Genomic DNA, 19695 nt, shown 5'->3' on the forward strand with positions numbered 1-19695 from the left:
TAAATACCAATGCCTGTGCTGATGATGGAGTCTTCAGTTTTAACAACATCATTTTTGTCATTATTTGATCAGACAATATAACATTAATTGTTTACAAAAAGCAATAAATAAAATTGTCAAAAAGAAATCATTAAAGCAGAAAGGAAATATTATGCATCTTTTAGTTTATTAAGCCCTTCATCCAAATGGCTCTGCTATACCTTTTGAAGACTTCATGAAAAAAAAAAACATGCTGTCTTTGTTGATGTGTTGTTCCTTTAAGAATATTAAAAGCAAATAAATGTAGTTAAATCTGTGGGAATATATTGATCTTTATGTTTTAACACTTGTTTAGAAAACAAATCTTACAATCAAACTGGGCACATTTTATCAAATACATTGGTTGGTAATGTTACAGATAGCAAGGGAAGCATCATGCAATACAAAGCAGTAAGTAATCCAGCATTCATTTTTTTTCTTTCTCTCTCTCTTTCTGTTCTCACTTGGAGGTGTGTCTTTTTGTCCATATAAAAACCAACAGTCTGGCAATCAGGATTCAGATTTGTTGCCTTCCTCCTAGAATTCACAGCCTCCCCTTGCTTCATTCCACTTTGTTTGCTTTTTTTGCACTGGATGAATAACTCTTTGGATACATTTTTTGGATATATTTGAAATACTCAGCACTGGGAATAAGGTAAGATGTTAATTTTGAAGTTTATGTGTATTGTTTTACAGGTTTTAAGTTAGCTGCATGCCAGTTATGTAGCAGTGACACAAAAGTAGTCCTAATTCATTAATAGTGATGTACTGTGATACTATATCTATTAACATCTGGAACACCCCAAATATGTTAAAACTTTGATCATATGAAAGTTTTTCAATTTAATCAAAGAAAGCTGCTGCAGTGTAAATGTTAATAAACTTTAAAATGGCTGTAAAAACTAAGGGCATTTCATTTAGGGGTGATTTGTTGTCTCTACAGCAACAAAATCAGTAGGAAATATTTTAAATTGATAAACTGGCTATCATGAATAAAAATAAAGCTTTACATTTTATAATAGGTAGATTTTCATAATTTTATAGACAGATAGCTGCAGTGATCAAAATGGCTGCCAGTGTTCTACTCTGACAAGGAAATGCTACAGTAAGCCAAGGACTCTCCACCTTTGGGTGGATCCTTTGTATTTTTCCTGCTGTGAAAGTAACACTAGTCACTTCATGTTTAACCTCCAAAATCTGCAAAAGGTAGAAAGCTGATGTTATGAATGTAGTCCATGGCTAAACAAAGAAAGTTAAACTATAATGCAAACTAGCTTTCTATATCTATCTTAATGAAGATACAATGGCAGAGTAAGTGAGAAATACAATGTCCTGTGTTTGCATGGTCAAAAAAATTAATCCACATAATTTTGCATGATATCCAATTAGTATGACTCAATTTGGTCATATTTATTAACTTTAAACATAACTTTATTTTCTAATGGACAGTAATTCCAGACAGTGTTTGTTAAACAATGTCAGATTTTGGCATTTTTGTTCAATTATAAAACAAAAGTACTGCTAAAAATATCTGAAAAATTCTTGGTTTTCTAGTTTTGTGTTTGTATTTGTGTGTGTGTAACAACAGATATGCATATTTGCATGTATGCAACTATGCACACATGCATGCTGAGATGGATGCAACTCTACATTATGTGTACTATAGCACATATCACCTGAAAGTTCCAGATAAAAAACACTGTAGCCCAAGACTGATTTGTCTTAATGGTTTTCACAGGCCATGGCAGAGGGCTGTAGCAGCTTTTTGAAAATATGGCACACAACATTATTTATTTTATGCAAAAATAAAGTCTTGTTTAATCCAGAACTGAAATTTTTGCAGAAATGCTAAATGGTTTAAATTTCATGGCATAGAAAATCAGTTAGTAGATAGCATCAATCATTTCTTGTTTAATTGATTTAATAATATCAAGAAATATATGCCATATATGAAGTATATTTCATTTAAAATGCAGTGTTTGTGCATTTTTTCCAGAACCATGTATTCAGTGTCCATTCCTTCAATTATTTCTAAAATATTTAATGTGATATAGAGCTTTGCCTGTATCATGAATGCAATAATTAACATCTTATACACATACAGATGTGTGTGTGTGTGTGTGTGTGTGTGTGTGTGTGTGTGTGTGTGTGTGTGTGTGTGTGTGTGTGTGTGTGTGTGTGTGTGTGCAGTCTTAATTCTAAGGACCATCTACCTTTGAATTACATATCAAGATAATTGTGTCAAGTGTCACTTTATAAATTACTCTGTTTGAAATGTTTTATCAACCAGATCTTTTTTTATTTGTTAAGTTTGTGCAGTATGATGTTCTTGACACACAGCTCAAAGATTGGTGAGAGTATTACACATCAGATTATAAACCAGTGCAGTATTGTCAGACAAGTAAATACAATTTGATTCTAACTGTATAATGCTGTGCTATCCCTACAGAAATATTAATAATAATGACATCATTATAGAATACTGTGATGTTTTTGTACTTACTATGTAATTACAACTACACACTTAGTTAATTATCATGTAATTAATATATTTTCTTTTATCTACAGATGTATGCCCGTTGAGTTTTCTATGTGAAAATGTAGTCTTTAATATCTAGTCTCTTTATTGATGTACTTAGCTAATGAACAGAGCAACACAATAATTTTAATTAGTAAAATAGTAGCATGGATGTTTGAGATAAATAATTGTATTTTGATGTAGGATATTTAATACATTATGAAACTGTATAAAGTCACAAGTAAATAAGTAAAATATGGTTTTATAAAATGCAAATGCATGTCTTCTGGTGGCAAAAACCCAGATTGTAACGTATGTGGAAGAGGAGGAAGGTAGTTAAATTAACCTAACTCCAAACATTTTAAGAGCATTATTACACAGGTGACTGGAGTTCATGTTCCATGCTTAGTGAAAACATATCTTTGAGACTTTGAAGTTCATAGTCAAAGCCCAGATGGCTTAACTTACCATATACAGCACATTTGTTGGCAGAATGCCAAGAGAGCATACCTAGGAAAGTCCCTGAAAATATTTTCCTTATACCAGCTCTCCAGGCACTATATTCCAGAGACCCCTTTCCTTGACAACTAAAACAATGTATGTAGTATATCTTCAGGGGTGTACATACTCCATTCAATGTTTTTCTAATGTTAACAATTAAATCACTCCCAGCTGTTATGAACAGTGCTATTAGGCAGTTTAGATACCTCAAACAGCCTATTCCACTTTTCTATTCTACCTCAGAAGTCAAAATGCATATTATTTCTAACATTCCCAGAGGTCAAAATGCATACTGCTTCTAACAAAGCAAACCTTCAGAGAACTTAGAGAATTGCCTTCCATGTCCATCTACTAGTTTATAGAATGCTTGAATCTCTGTTCTTTATAACCATAAATATCATTAAGAAAGAATTTAATAATGAGGTCTACTGTTTATTATTTCTTTCCATTACTGAGAAGGGCAGTGGTTGCAGCACATGCTTGGAGAACTGTTTTTTTTTAACTGATTAAGTGGCTAAGACTTATGGGGAACTGCACTGATGATGGTTAGAATGGAATGACATGAGACAAAAAGAGGAAGCATAGCTCTTCGGTATTTTTCAACATGTTAAATAACTGTACTACTTTTAAATACTACAGTAAAAGGCTGGCATTATGATGATTGGAACAATGTTATTGTTATTATACCTTTGCAGATGTTAGAGACAGCATTTGGTCAGTGTGGGTAATAAGATGATTATTCACTGGACACTGAAAAATGCAAATCAGCATCAAACCAGCTCTTTATGACACTTATGACCAAAAGTCAAACTAGTTGTTGCAGTACTGACCATGTCTGTTGTATAATTGAGTTGAAATAAGATCTTTTGTTTCGTAAGCATTTACCACATTAGCCACCACAGCCACTGAGGGGCTGAGTTTTCAGTCTACAAGTTTATCTATTTAATTGTTCCATCGTCCCAGGCTTTCAAATGTTACAGCTGATGTGTCAGAGTAGTTTTTAGTTGCCATTTTCTCTGCCATTACCTCTGATTCTTAAATGATTGAATTAATCTCCCAGGAAGAAGAGGATGTGTCATATCAGAAGATTCACTTATTCTGAGAAGAAGGCCAAACTGTCCCCAGCAATGTTGAAACATACGGCAAAGTATGTGATACAGAAAATCCATTGTTATTATTGAAAAGATATTCTATAGCAGAACTCTGTGCTGCACTAATCACAAAGAAAGGGAAGACAGAAAGGGCATTTGCACCTGGCAAATGAAAGAAACCTGATCTGTCTCCCACAAATACCACTGCCTACCATTCTATTAGACTTCTGTGATGCCATTTGCTTTGATAACAATTAGAAGCACTTTGTTAGTAAACAGAAAAAATAAGTGATTTCACCTTTAGATCAGAAGGGGGCAGTACTACTTCAGCATGCAAAGTGACGTTAGAGATGAGAAAACTATATTATTAATAGGACTGGAAATGTCTTGCTGAATTAAGGCAGCAGAGGGGTGAATGACTAAGAATATGAAAAAAAATATATATATATATATGTATATATATATATATATATATATATATATATGTATATATATATATATGTGTGTGTGTGTGTGTGTGTGTGGCATTCAGCCAATACAAGGAAATGACTTACAAAAGGACTAGGTTCATATACTAGGTTCATATACTTATACTGCTAGATTAAGGGACAGGAAACAGTCAGAGTACTAATACACAAGCTAAAAAACTAACAACAAATCCAAAACAATTTCTCAGTATTGCAATGATAAAAAAGAGAAACTATAGGTCACTAAAATAAACAACACAAAATAAAGTTGGTATATATGGACATGAAACATTGTCTGTTCCTAACATATAGTTTGGACTAGCAATGAGAGGACATGAAACATTTGTCTGTTCCTAGTATATAGTTTAGACTAGCAGTGAGAGGAAAACAGATAAGGATGTCACATCATTGAGCAACATAAGTATAGACATTCATATATGGGTAGGGAATGTACAGCCAGACATCTGTGAAAGGAAAACAACTTCAGGCAAAAACTTAGGAAATTAATGCCTTTCTTAGGGATTTGTCTCTAAATAAGATACTGACCACATGGAGGTATGAAGATATTACAGAATGAACTGCATCTTAAAACCAATACTGCAAGGAAAGAAGGAAAGAGAAACCTCAATATGCATATCAAAGAACGAAGATGAATGAGGTCACAGCAAAATCTTAAAATAATTAAAGGGGCAAAGCAGAAAGCATGGTTATATTTAGCTGTTTATAGGCAAAACATGAAAGGAAATTAAAAAAGATCATGTTAAGGGGTAATGTGACTAAGCATTTGTTCATTAAGAAGGCAGTAGTTATATGGAAAAAATAACAGAGGTGGAAACATAATCATTTTCAGAAGCAGATGGAAGAGTCAAAGTGTATTAAAAACTAAGATAGTAAAGTGAGCAAAGCATCCCTAGTATTTCACTGAGATGACCACCCTGGATTGCAACTGGATGGAGTTATTGAATAACATAAATCTCACAGAGTATCCTTACAATTGTTGGGCACATCTAGCAACAAAAGGGTTAATAAAACAAATATTAAATGCGGAGTTCAAAAAATAATGAATAATGTGCAGCCATTTGCACTGGGAATGTATCATCCAATAAAAATGAATCTCTTAGTCTGCAGTTTGGGTATGTGATAGAAGATATTCATCAAAGCAGTAAGTACAGTGTCAGCTATGTTCTTCTGTAATTACACCTGAGGACATAAGCTGTAAAGCTGACAAGGGTAGCAAAATTAATAAGTACCTGTTCCAAATCCTTTGCTTTTTTTGCATAACAATCATGCAGAAAGTTTACCTGATTCTTTTGAGGTCCACACCATGGAAGTTATGGAACTGGTTAAACTTTCCATTAGCTGTAGCTTTACAAAAGAGCAGAAATATTTACATATGAAATTTTCAGCATTGTATTCTCAACTCAGCTTTTAAGCTGTCAACTTATATTTAAATGCATAAATAACACAAATCAATAGGAGTAGTGATTGTTACTTAGGAGAAATGATAATCCTACATTGAGTGGGTCTGATATAAGCTGTGAATCTGAAATAATGCCTATGTGTTTCCTTGAGATAACCTTTTTGCTGAACATTTCACATACTCAGATATATTTTTTTCATTTTGTAAAGAAAATCATTCATGACACCTAGTTTTATGAACAAGTTGTAATAGAACATTTTTAAGAGGATTGTCTTAACTGGAGACCACATCTTTTGCATATCAAGTAGAGCTCTCTGTGTAACTTTCATTACTTGGTAATTCTACTTGTGACGCATTTTCTTAACTAGACACAGAAACACCTGAACTTAACTTGGCCTTACTTTGACTTTTTCAAGGCGCAGCTGTTAACAGATAATGTGCAGTACATGGTAAACACCAAATGCTTGTTTGTTTTCTGCTCCTCCAGTGATTCCCTGTAATCAGGCCTTTGAAAACACTGGATGTTTGTACCATTTCTTAACGGATGCTTTAATGATTAACAGCCATTCTGCAATGTATGCAGTTGCAGATGTGTTTCATTAAGTCTTATCTTGTTACACATTTTGTAATTGCTTTATTAGATATATGAGAGATGTCAGGGCTCCATAATCCATTTCTGGGCAAACAACCTATAGTTATATTCTTCAAAGAGATGATAACATGAGGCTTAACTGCTGTGCATTGGACCACATAACATAGGTAGCCTGTTTACTTAGTCCTACAGGCTAAACTGTTAGGTCATTCAGTCTCAGCAACTCCAGATCACTAGCTAAGAAAATAATGTGTTTGTAATACAGCTTGGCAACATAGAACAATGGGTAACAGCTTTGTAAAGTTAATGAACTTCATCCTGTAATCCTGCAGTTCATTCAGTGAATCTGTACAGCCTTAGCATATGACTCTCAGCAAGTCACTTAACCAAATCAGAGCTCTCATAGCTAACACAGGCCTCTTAATTAACATTAATGATATCTTATGTAAAATAGGTTCATAAAATGATTGACTTTTTGCAGAAATTTATTTGGACCTCTGTGAGATTCAGCATTCTTTATGTACATAACTAATCACAAGTTCAGATGTTCAGACAATGGCTTGTTTATAGATGGTCTGTCTGTTTATCCCAGATTGGTTCATGCTCATGGTTAGTGTTCAGCTGATCATAAATTGCATACAAAAGACATCTGCAAAACTTATATTGAGAGAAATCCAAATGCCGTGGTGTATCTTATGTCAAAAATACTTCCCTTTGTTTCTTGTGACATATAAGAGAGCATAGCACATTACAGGTAAGGTATTGGAGAAACAAAAAACATCTTGGTTCTTTTGTTGTTGCAAAACCTTCTGCCTATACATTGTACTAACACAGGTTTCCATGAAGGTAAGGAAAAAGTGAACAGAACATGGTCTCCTAAAGGATTCCACCAAGATCCGCTAATAATTAAGTTACCAAAGAATCTCACTTAATCTAACAATTCCATGTCTCCAGCAATCTAAATCTTATCTAAAGTACTTTAAAAATACTTGTTGGTAAACATTTTTTCTATAAAGAAAACTTGTCACACACAGGACATTTTGATGGGCTCAAGTTTCATAGCCAAACTTTGTCAGTGTCAGCCTGTTTTGAAAACACTGTGGCAGGTACTTTGCTCTCATGTTCTCTATGTAAAACTGCATAAAGATGCTCCTCACTTAGGCAGTCCATGTTATACATTGCTAAACATCTTATGTTAGCTTCATAGTGCTAAACATCTTATGTTAGCTTCATAGTATCGGGTACACATATTGAAAAAGATGGAAATTTCTTTATGGCAATGTTGTATGTGCAAATAGTGAGTTTATTTTTGATATTCTGCAGCAGTGCAAATGTGCAGTTACAGTGCTGAGTCCATCATTAGTTCTTACTTCTACTTCAACTCTGCTTTCGAGTACTTTTATTCTGTAAATTAATACCTGTCTTTTAGAGTTAAGAATTATAAATTTGATTTCTACAAATGTGCTCACCCCATGCTAATTTCATAACAATAATTAAAATAGGAGGAAAAAACAAACTTACCTGGAAGCTACAAAATGACAACAAATATTCACACTAACACAAGGAAATTAAATTACATATAAATGTTGTGAGAAAGCAAAACTTGCAATAGCAACATGCTAAAGAAACAAAGCACTAACTCAGGGTAACATAAATTACAACTGCTTCAAAAGTTTAGGAGCTGCTACATTATGAAAAAGTAGTTTATTTCTGTTTGCAGAGGAGTCCTGTGGGCCTATCATGTGACTCCCCTCATTTTGACGCAGGAAGAAAATGTATTTATCTGTAAATAATGTAGGAATAATGACTGAATCTGAGCTACCAGAAACAACCCCTTTCAAAAGCAGGAAGAAAACGTATATATCTATATAGAATTAATATATAGGCTGATAGGAAGGAAAATCTGGAATTATCAGTGCAATGGAAAATCAAGAAAACACCCAGAAACAGGCCTTAAAAGTAGGAAAGAAAATCTAGAATTATCAGTACAGTGGAATATCAAGAATCCACCCAGAAAGCAGAGCTGAAAAGTACACTGCAATCATGTTTACTGGCTTGAAATTCAAAAAATGCCACTCCTTCCTATAGGAAGGCCACATGGTAGGCCCACAGGACTCCTTTGCAAACACACATATACTTTTTTCATAATGTAGTAACTCCAAAGCTCTTAATCTGCTTCTTTAACTGTCATACTGTTCTTCTAGCAAAATGCTTAATCATTTCTTTGCTGAAAACTCATGATATTTTGCTCCTATGTAAAAAAATCCATTCTTACCTTCTTTTAGCTTCCCAACTTCTGTTCAAAATGCAGGCAAGGGGTGTGGTAAACTAGAAGTTGATAGGCTGAAAGTTACAGCAAGCAGAAAATAAGAGGGCTGAACCACAACGAAGGAAGTTTAACCCTGTGATTGTCAGATAAAATTAGAAGGAAAACATCAGGTAAAAAGAAACAAAGAGGAATATTTTTTGTAGCTGACTTGTATCTTTTTAAAAGGCAAAATGGCATACTGCATTTTTCCCTTAGAAGCAAACCACATGTACTCATTTAGTAGGAAATTTATACAGAACAAGTCTACCTTTGTTTATTACAAAGCAAACCAAATGGATTTAGTGCACCATAGCACTGAAAATGGTATGCAACATATCCATTATATCTTACTAGATATGCCATATCCTGTATTGTGGAATAGAAAATCTATGATAGTTATTACTTTTATTACAAAACTAGCGGAGTTGCCTGTTTTTAAAAATATGCTATATGCTATTAAATACATCATTTTGCACTCATCATTTTTATGAATATTCATATTTCACAGTATTAGACGTTTGCCATGTTTTCAAATATCAGTGGACAGCTTGTTCTAGATATGTACTAGTGGACGTTATAAAGCTTCCCCCAGTTTCCATGTCTTACATGTAGCTATGCCAGTAAACCTAATTTTCAGAAGCTAGTGTTATTAGTTTAGATAAACAAAAATATCACATTGCCATCTGAATCCGTTATCTTTCAATTGATGTTTTAATCTTCTCACCATTATCAGATGCATTTTGAAAATTCCATGTACCATGCAATTGACATTGTATTACCTGTAAAAACCAGAAATGTGACTAGTGTTCAGTGAAAAGTCAAGAAATGCAGGTGATTTCAATTTCCCCATTGCTGGCAAAGGGTATATGGTATATATATATATATATATATATATATATATATATATATATATATATATATATATATATATATATATATATATAAAATATATGGTATATGGTAAATAGTGTATCATGATAAGGCAATAGAGGCGCCATGGGATGATGCTGGAATCACAAACAAACATTATATAATTATCCTTTTGTTTTGAAATGTCTGCTTGTAAGTAGAGAAAGAAACTCGGTTTACAGCTACAGAAGAAGCATAGTGTTGACACTGACATATGCGACACATGTGAGTATAGTCATACTGTTACAGTCAGCAAGCTGTCCTGGAATTACTCTGGTTTGTTTCCTTCATCAACTGGAAGATACACCAGCTGCCATGGCTTAGTCTTCTGGAACCTCAATGAGGATGATAACCTTTCTCTCTAAAATAGATTGCCTCATTGTACCAAAAACTATTGTATCTGGGTGTGTAGTGGGGAGGGGGGGTCAAATATGTGAAACAAATGGTACTTGTGCATACATAACAAAACATACATTTTAACAGACAGTTGTAAATGCTTAATTCTTCAGGGCCACTGAAAGCATAACACATTTTATTTTGCACTTAAAGCATTTTTTGCAGTATCTTTTTTCCTGGGGTAAAAAATAAATAAATAAATACAAAAACTTTTGCTTGAGATTCTGAAAACAACTGCTACAATATTCAGCAACTGTGCTAAACAATGATTGAATTTTCAAATTTTAGTTGACTGTACTGCAAAATTATGAATCAGCAAAGGCAGTGTTTACCAAATTCAGTGCCGACTCATTTCTTTTTTTTCATAATGTGTTTGCTTCTGACACTAACAGTTTCTAAAACCATTAGCTTCAGAAACACAAAGACAAGAAAAATGTTTTTGTGTGAAACCAATTACTTTGCATTGCAGTTGTATAATCTCCTTTCACATTGGAAAAAAAAAATAACATTATAAGTAAGATTTGAAAAAAATGATGGCTTTCACTTTAATTACATGGTGAGCCCAAATAGCTATTTTTGTAAGTACTGAAACCTACATTGGCTCTATAGATATATTGCTGAGATGAAATACACTTTCATAACATTGACAGTTTTCAGTAGATTTCTCATGCTATTAATTGTATTCTTATTTCTTCACTCCTCATAAATCCACAAGGCAAAAACAAAATCATTTTTTTTCATAAATGCAACTTCGCATAACAGCTTAAGAATCAATCATGACTGAATTACTGCAAAAAGTTACATCAATAGTCCACCTTTGGAAAACAACTTGATTCTCTATGTCAAAAAACATTAATAAAATGTTTAAGCTTAGACTGCTAATGGGAATGAGTTTACTATTAAACCATTATCATATGGATTTTCTGACAATAATGTCCATTATCTCCTGACTTTCAATAGCATATCTAAGTGACAGATAAGGGTGTTGTGAATTATACCTTAAGGATGCAGTGTTTTTGCATATATTTTTTTATTTTTTAGGTGAACCTGATTGACACAACTACAATCACCAAGTCAGAATCCTTTCCATCAGTTTTATAATTCCTTTACTTTTGTTTAAGTGAATTAGCAGTACAGAAACACTACGGTTACTGAAATGTAGAGTCTGGATATTGGTGGGGGGAGGTGTTGCAGTATCTATGAGGTACAACATTCCGAAAGGTGATATATTTTGGCATGCAGCTTTGTACTGAACTTCACAAATCCTGACTGCACTTTTGTAAGAGTGCCTATAGCAGAAGAGTAACCTGTACCAACTTACACTGTAAACCAATAAGGCGTTGAAATATATTGCACACTAATCATACACCTACAGCTAAGTTAATTTAGACTAGGAGATAATCTTACATCCCTCAGGAGATTATTTCCTAAACTAACCAGCCAGCATGAGATATACTGTATCTGCTTTCATCCCTGTACTGCCTTGATCCATTTGTAACAAGATATTGTTAGTATGAGTGAATCAGGTGTGACTAATAAAAGTTAATCATATACTGGCAGCAAGTAGTTTGTTATCCAGACTTCACATAAGTTATATTCAGATTACCCCTATCAGTACAGTAGTAAATGGGAAACAGATGTAGTTTCTAGAAATGTTTGTCATAATTTAACCACTTTATGGGGAGTACATATCTGGTGAATGTCCTCAAGACTAGTGAGATTTTCCATTTCAGTTCATTCAAAATGTTGGGCTGACCTCTGTATAAGATTGGATCATGAGTACATGAAGAGGTACAAGAATCTCTGCTGATTTAGATGAAATTGTTTGTAAGATTAATTTCATTATACTCTATTTTTTCTAAACTCTCTGAACATGGACATTACAAGAGACATTCTTAGAAACATAGATACCTAAGTTTATGTAATAATTTATTGCAAAAATTAATTTAGTGTCAACTATAGAATCGTGTCCCATCTTATCATACAAAACGTTTTGCAGTATAAAACTCAATTCCAAGGTAAGATGTCTACTTCTATGTACCTGACATTGTAGAACTGAACAATCCCATGTGTTTGTATACTTAATGCTATTTTAGAATCACTGGCAAATTTATGGCACTACATAAGTCTTGATATTGGTAACATAATCATGCATTGGTTGAACAATATTGTCTCTAATAGAGAGCCTTAAGGTATACCCCAAAACAATGCCATTGATTTGATAAGCTGCTACATATTCTTTCTCTGAGTAATACATTATTTAAAAATGTTATTGTTGCTGGTTTATCATCAATTAAATGTCCTACCATTACCTGGTCACTCTCTGTATTCATACTCGGTCTCTATACTTTGGAATTCACTACCTCTAGCTACCAGATCTATGCCTGCACTAACCTATTTCAAACCTTCTTTAAAAAATCATCTCAAAAATACATGACTCTGCTCCTGCATAAAGCCTGCCTAATGCTCAGGTCTTCCTCTTTCAGTCACATTTCAATCCCTCACAGACTGCAAGATCCTAAGGCTCTTTTAACTCCTTCTCTGCTTCTATACCATAAGTTACTGCTCAGGCTTTATTGCTTCTATTGTTCTTAACTCTCTCGCACTATCTATCTAAATCACTAACTTTCTGGATGCTATTTTCCCTAACTGAAACTAACATTCTGTTTTGCTTGTACTATTACAGTCAGTGTCACACAATGCACTACCTGTGTACTACTTTTTTGGACAATGTCTATATCATGTATGGTGAGAGTGACTGTAGTGTTTTAACTCTATAAAATTGTCTAGATGTCTAGTAATATATTTCAACATCTTGTAGCAGTTTGTTCTTTCAACTTATTTTTTGTATAGTATTTCTAATGTGATTTTTACTGTATTGGATTATACTGTATTTGTATTGTACTGTATGTGGAGCTTTTCACCCTGGGCCTCTGCTGAAAATGGGTTCTGCAGACCCAATCAGACCACCCCGGTAAACAAATGTCAAATAATAAATAATAAATAAATCACACAGTCTTAGTTCAAAACAAGACATAACTGCCATTGCCTAGATTATATTTAAAAAATATATATGCCTAATGGAAACAGGCCCAATGCACAAATCACTCATCACCATATCTAAATTAGACACCCCTGCAAACATTAACTGAGGACAAGATCTTTTTGTATAAAAATACAAGAGTCAAACTATTCAACGTATTTTAGGTAGAGGATCATTTTTATCTGTTCTACTCTGATTTGAATTAAGTGTCTAACCTCTACTTGACCACCAAGTAATAGATAAAAAACAATTAATGATTACTTTTCTGGCATTACCACTAAAATCTTCATATTAAATTATCATGAATATTCTGTGATGACCTTTCATGTTTCTTATAATTTTCAAACTCTTTTATTCACGAATTATGCACAAACTCAAAAAGTTCTTGTAAAAAGACAAGGCCTATAGTGTTACAGTCCTTGATAGCATTTTGTAAAATTTTTCAGAGTTTTCAACTCTGGAAGACATTCACTACAACTCCTCTTCACAAAAGGGGGGGTGGGCATTGGCGACTTACTCCAGTTTCAGAGCCAAAGTGGTGCTAAGCACTGCAAAGGTCAATTAGAAGAGAGTCTAAAAAGGATCATTATAGGCCCAGATGCCATACTGATATTCCACTACTCATAATACTAGAAGTCGTTAGAAAATATTTCACTTAGGTTATTTGGAAGGAGTGCTGCTCTTCAATTTCTATAAAGGCTTTGATGTCACAAACCACTGTATGCTGTTGGTTAAGTCAACAAATCTAGTAAGATAGTTACTTTACTTTTTTTCCATAAACTACATTCTAGGCACTACATATAGTGTTAAACAAAATTACTGTTTTCCCTAGTTATAATATTTTTGGGTGACTGCAATGTTGTATAGCTGGATGCCTGCTATTGTCAGCATTGGCAAATAACATATAGAAGTGTTACATCAAGTTAAACCTTGTACAGTAATGACATAGGTTCATTCAATTTTGCCCATGTGATGCATCACTCTGTTTGTATGTGTGTGTGTGTGTGTGTGTGTGTGTGTGTGTGTGTGTGTGTGTGTGTGTGTGTGTGCGTGCACACGCGCACACTATACCACCTTGAAAGAGAGCTTTGATTCCTTATATAAAAGTGATTAATCAAAGATTATTTTATCTGAAAGTTCCAATGCTCCCCAAATTAAATGGATACGCTTCTGTAAAAGAAATAGTCAGCTTGGAAGAAGCATTTATTGCAATATAAGCAAATGAAGGGTCATCAACAGAAGTCACATGGTGTATCAGATATGGAGAAATTTGAGCAGAGACATAGACTGGAAGACTGTATAGTAAAACACGGAAAAAGATCAACAAATATCTTTGGATGAGGAAGAGTTTCAAAAATTAACAGATTGTTGACTCCTAGATTAAACTAGCCTGATCAGTTCTTCTGCCTAAAAACCTGTTTGCTCAGTGCTACATAAATGTAAGTAAATCTGTTCTCAGCTGTGTAGCATAAACCAGAACTTGTCCACTGCAGATTCACCTAGATTCAACACAGGCTCAATGTGGAGAGAATACTGTTGCTAATTCTTATCTTTAGATGTTTAGAGCTCTCAGATCTACCATTTCAAATTCACTTTCATTACTTCTGTGACTATGAATTATCCATCTCTTTGTACGACCCTGACATGGCTTGCTCTTGATTGTGAAATGAGACCATGGAATGCATTTCTGCTCAATGACCTACCAATGAAATAAGCAAGAGGAACACGTATCTCTGCCATTGCATAAAGTATGGACCAGCATACATCGTCAGGCCAAGGGTTTACATTTGATTACTTCATTCAAGGCCCTAAGGAATGAGAATTGATCTGATCAGTGGTGTTGCAATTATGGCATTGTATATCATAAGGCACTTATATGGATAATTATCATCCCTTATAATGACTTAGACTTTAGCCTCCCAATGATTGTGCCCTTCTTACTGTATTGCTGTTAATTATCAGCCACATATTTCCTTTTGCTGTTTTATTTACTTGATCAGCACTTTCTGACATTTTTACAGTTTTCAGTTAGTACTATAAAGATCTCCTTGTGTTTCAAACTCCCTGTCATTCACATATAATTACTATCTTTTTTCATTCCTATTGCAGTACAGTCATCCTTACCCACTTTTAACTCACTGCTCTTTCTTTAAGTTATTAGATGTCATGTGCTAATTATATAAGGTAGGCAGAGTTAGCATAATTATTTCCATCTCTCCTATAGTCAGGTACACTGTTTGACTTCTGCTGTTGACCTTCATTTGCTTATACATATGGAGAGGTATTCAGAAAGATTTGTAATGTCTAATGGTTTACTAAGATATGGCTCAAAACTGATAATCTTTGAGTGATATCCAGCATAGTTTTGACATAATGGAAAACGGTGTATGATAAGGTACCACAGCTGTGTTAATAACAGCTATTGCTCTACTGAGGTAGCCATTCAATGGATGATCACATGACTGATATGAGAGGTACAGTGAGGTGGCATGCCCAATGCTATATGTGTTCACAAACATACCAAAGTACCTCACAGCTGCTACCTGATTAAGTTGAACTGGTAACCAAGGGTCAGCACAGCAAAGTGCCAACACAGTTCATCATATGAATTGAGAGGAAAGGGAGGGATAGGACATCTAGAAAAGGGGATAGAATAAGCTGAGGAACACACAAGGGTAACATGAATGGATGGCAGGTGGGGGAGAAGGGCATATTTTTGAGGGACAGGCACCAATTTTCCATTTTCTGTAAGAAGTGTAGGGGGATAGTGACAACTGACATGTGTAGAGATGAAGGAAAGTATGGGGCAGGTTACAGGGGCAGACAAACAATCATAGAATGCTGATACAGACAGGCAGAGGAAGAATGGGCAAAAAAGGGGGTGGCAATAGTGGAAAGACACAGAAAGACAGAGGCTGCCAAGTTGTAATGGGGAGGACTGAACTTCAGACAGGGTATAGGGAATGACAAAAAAGTGAATAGAAATGCCATGATAGGGGGTAGGGTAGGAATACAGTGAGTCTCTGCCTCACCGGCTCAGATGAGAACCCACCAGATGCCAGTTACCTTCATGGCTGACATAGGCAAATCTTGCCTCCAGTGGCCTGTTGGACAGGCTGGTTGACTGTGCAACTCTACCATTCATACCAGGGGAAACTCCAGGGTCCCATTGTGGATGACTAGCTACCAAGACACTTCAGCCATGATGAGCCAGATCACCAGCTACCAGGTGACACAGTGGTCTCTTCCAGGCTATTCTTAGAGGAGGAACCTCTAACCCCTTCCATTGAGGTGGCCACAGAGGCCATCAGCAGGTCCTCCAAGTCACCTTCCACTGGGGAGTGTTCTTCCACTTGTTGAGTGGCAGTCCTGGGGATGGCTGATGATCAAGCAGGAGGCATGTTGGTGGCTGCAGGCCCAAGTGGCCATATTTGCATCACATCCTGCACCACAGATGACCCTACAGAGAAGGAAAGAGGAAAAATGTCAAACAAATTGGTACATGAGTGTGTTAGATGTATATTAGTTTAACTCATTCCCTCCTGTACAGCTTTTTGAGTGTGTACCTTTAACTCCCAGTGGGTCTGGTGTGATCCTTTAAAAAAATAAAATTATCACCTTACAGTTCTAACAAATACTTATTAACAGAGGTCAAATAGCAGTACAGTTGCGTTTGCAATCATGTATGCTTCAAGATGAAATATTATGATTCTTTGTATGTAGCATGGTTTTGGAATTATTAATGCAAATATGAACAAGCAATATTTGACTCCTAGAGGCCCAATAGGAGGTAACTGCAGAGATGCCTGGAGATGATGCACTCGGCTGTAATGAGTAATGACAGTTCATGTATGACAATTACCCCACCACCTGGAGAATCTGTCACTTCTCCTCAAAAATGTCTCCCAATTTATTGTAGTCTTCCCTGCCACTATAAGAGGTAAAGCAGTCCGCAATTATCTCTTCCAACAGAAAGCAAGTACAGTAAAGACAATAGAAAATGCAGTGCAAAACTATGTACATAATGATTACTATGGCTTGATGGTTATCTATCTAATCTTGATTTCCACTGTGTCATGGCTCACTGGAGTGGATGTTTCCAGTGACATCATTTACTATCTATGCTAGCTGGTGCCAGACATCAGTTTTATAAATTGGGTCATCATATGGAACTTGGAGGTGCTCCATATATTCCCTCTGAAGCAAGAAGGGAAAGATCTTAATATCTTAGTTATACTACATGTGAGTGCTGCTGAACACAGTACTTGAAGATGCCATGTCCACTCTGCTGATCAGAATGAGGAGGAGCATGGCAGCTTCTTATACACTGTCAGATTTTATGGACACCATGTGATGTGCATCACTGGCAGGAAATGTGCATGATGAGAACAATTGCTAGTATGGACTGGTGGCACAATGAGCTTCTCAGTGTCCATGCATGGGTATACTGTGTACATGACTTCCCAGTCCAGGAATGGGTAGAGACAAGCATGGTAGCACTGACCGTAGACTAATAATGTATGACATTATACCAGTAATTTAGAGATCATCACACTAAATGACAACATTAGCATAACCTCTCCAACACAAGGCCAGTTTTAGTGCAATAAAAAGTATGGACTCCATATTGCAAGAGAACACATTATGAGAAAGAACATAGGTATAGAACTTCAGTGTATAGCAGTTTTTAATGCCATGTATGCATACTGACAGCAGACAAGATAACTGGTAATTGACCTCAGGACTGCAAGTTGCACCCAAGGATGCATAGCAGCTTGAACAGGTATTGAAGAGTGGAATGTGTAGGATAACATAGAACAAAGGCATGATAGATGACTTGTCCTACTGAAGTTGTTTACTATGACAGGGAACAAGGACAGAAACGGTTACTGTCCTATTCTAAGGGATGCTTACCCACCCAAGAAATAGAACACAAGGGTACTACAGGCTGCTGTCCCATGTAGTGGGGTCACACTATACCATATGCATACAGACTCCAAGATGCCGTGGAGGATAAAATGCCTCCTGTATATAGGTGACAAGTTGTGCTGTCAGCACAGCTCTGCAAAATATGAGGCAGTGATTAATTGGCCAGGATGTGAATGGTGACAGCATATTAGCAGACAGGTATGTGGCCACCAAACTGAGGCAGAGCGACAGTGCTGAGACATACATACCCACACTGATCCAAATGTGTAACCTCTAGTATATGCCTTGGCATGTGACCGTGGGAATGGCAATGGCTGGAAAATGCCACTACACTAGAGACAGAGGTGTTACTACAGGCCCTACGCACATGCACATGGCATGAAAAAGGTGATGCAAATAAGGTATTTTGGGACCAGGCACAGCAGGAAGTGCTGAAGGACATCCACTCTGTGTGTGATCATATTAGGATAGTAATACAAGTGCACCAGAGGCTCACAGATTTGATATTACATGACAAGGCAAACACATGGCGTATTTCTAGAGATATAGGTCCACCACGGGGGGTAGGCCACCAACACAGAGGTATCTCACAGAGGTGGAAGACTTCCTAGTAACCATATGCAGGGCAGATGAAAGGCCATCTCATACTTGCTGCTGGCTTAGATGTGGGATCTGGGCTAGTGTCTGTAGATGTGCCAGATGATTACTAGGATGTTCAGTAGCTGTTGTTCAGCAAAACACATATATACATCTGTTTTCCAGGTATATCATGGCTACAAAGAAGCAAACCTGCACCACAAGGTTTGCATGTGCCCATATGCTATGCAAATAATCAGGATTTAACAACATGTGTACTACATTTTGGAAGAGTGATACATATGTTCCAGACAACCACAGTATGTGAGAGTTATGCTTTTACAGGTTCCACTCGTTGACAGTCCAGTACAACAGGGTGGGACATGCATGCTATCTGTAGGTCACCTATTTTGGTTGATAACAGAACTATGTGCATGGCACAGTCCGAAGACACAGTGGTACTGTCAGTGATGCAATTCTACCACTGAAGGGCATCCACCCATGTCAAACATATGAGATGATGGTGCGGAGACAGACTAAACCTTTGGTGTCATCTGTGTTTAGCACTGGACGGCATCTCCTTGTTATCCCACCCCAAACTACAAAAAAGTCCCCACAAAAGATAGATTCCATGAGCCACACTGCTTCTGAGGTTCACACACCCACCTTAAGGAAGAGGTATATAGGTGGACATCACCATCACAACTCCAAAATATTCCATAACCTGGGTGCCACCTTTGGCATCAATCAGGGGTGTGCATGTAAGTGAGCAAAGCTCAGACAACTGCTATGTATACAAGGAAAGTATTGGTGACTGCACCGCATGGCCTGATTGATGGCAGATGACCATTGCAAGGACTGCAGTGTGACCTGCACCACATACAGAGCAATATAGCATATAGGACATTGAGCAAATATGCCTGCTGA

General features: G+C 36.0%; 1 protein-coding gene across 1 annotated transcript in view; it reads left to right on the forward strand.

Moving 5' to 3' along the window:
- Positions 1-290: 290 nt before the first annotated feature.
- LOC122787742 (protein rapunzel-like) overlaps positions 291-19695 on the forward strand; it is a 68482-nt gene continuing 49077 nt past the window's right edge. The window contains exon 1 of the mRNA XM_044054613.1: positions 291-673. The gene's annotated coding sequence lies outside the window, so the exon portion shown is untranslated. The remainder of the gene's footprint in view (positions 674-19695) is intronic.

This window comes from Protopterus annectens, chromosome 13.part0 (genome assembly GCF_019279795.1).
Source record: "Protopterus annectens isolate FY-2018-M chromosome 13.part0, PAN1.0, whole genome shotgun sequence".
In the NCBI taxonomy this organism is placed as follows: Eukaryota; Metazoa; Chordata; order Ceratodontiformes; family Protopteridae; genus Protopterus; species Protopterus annectens.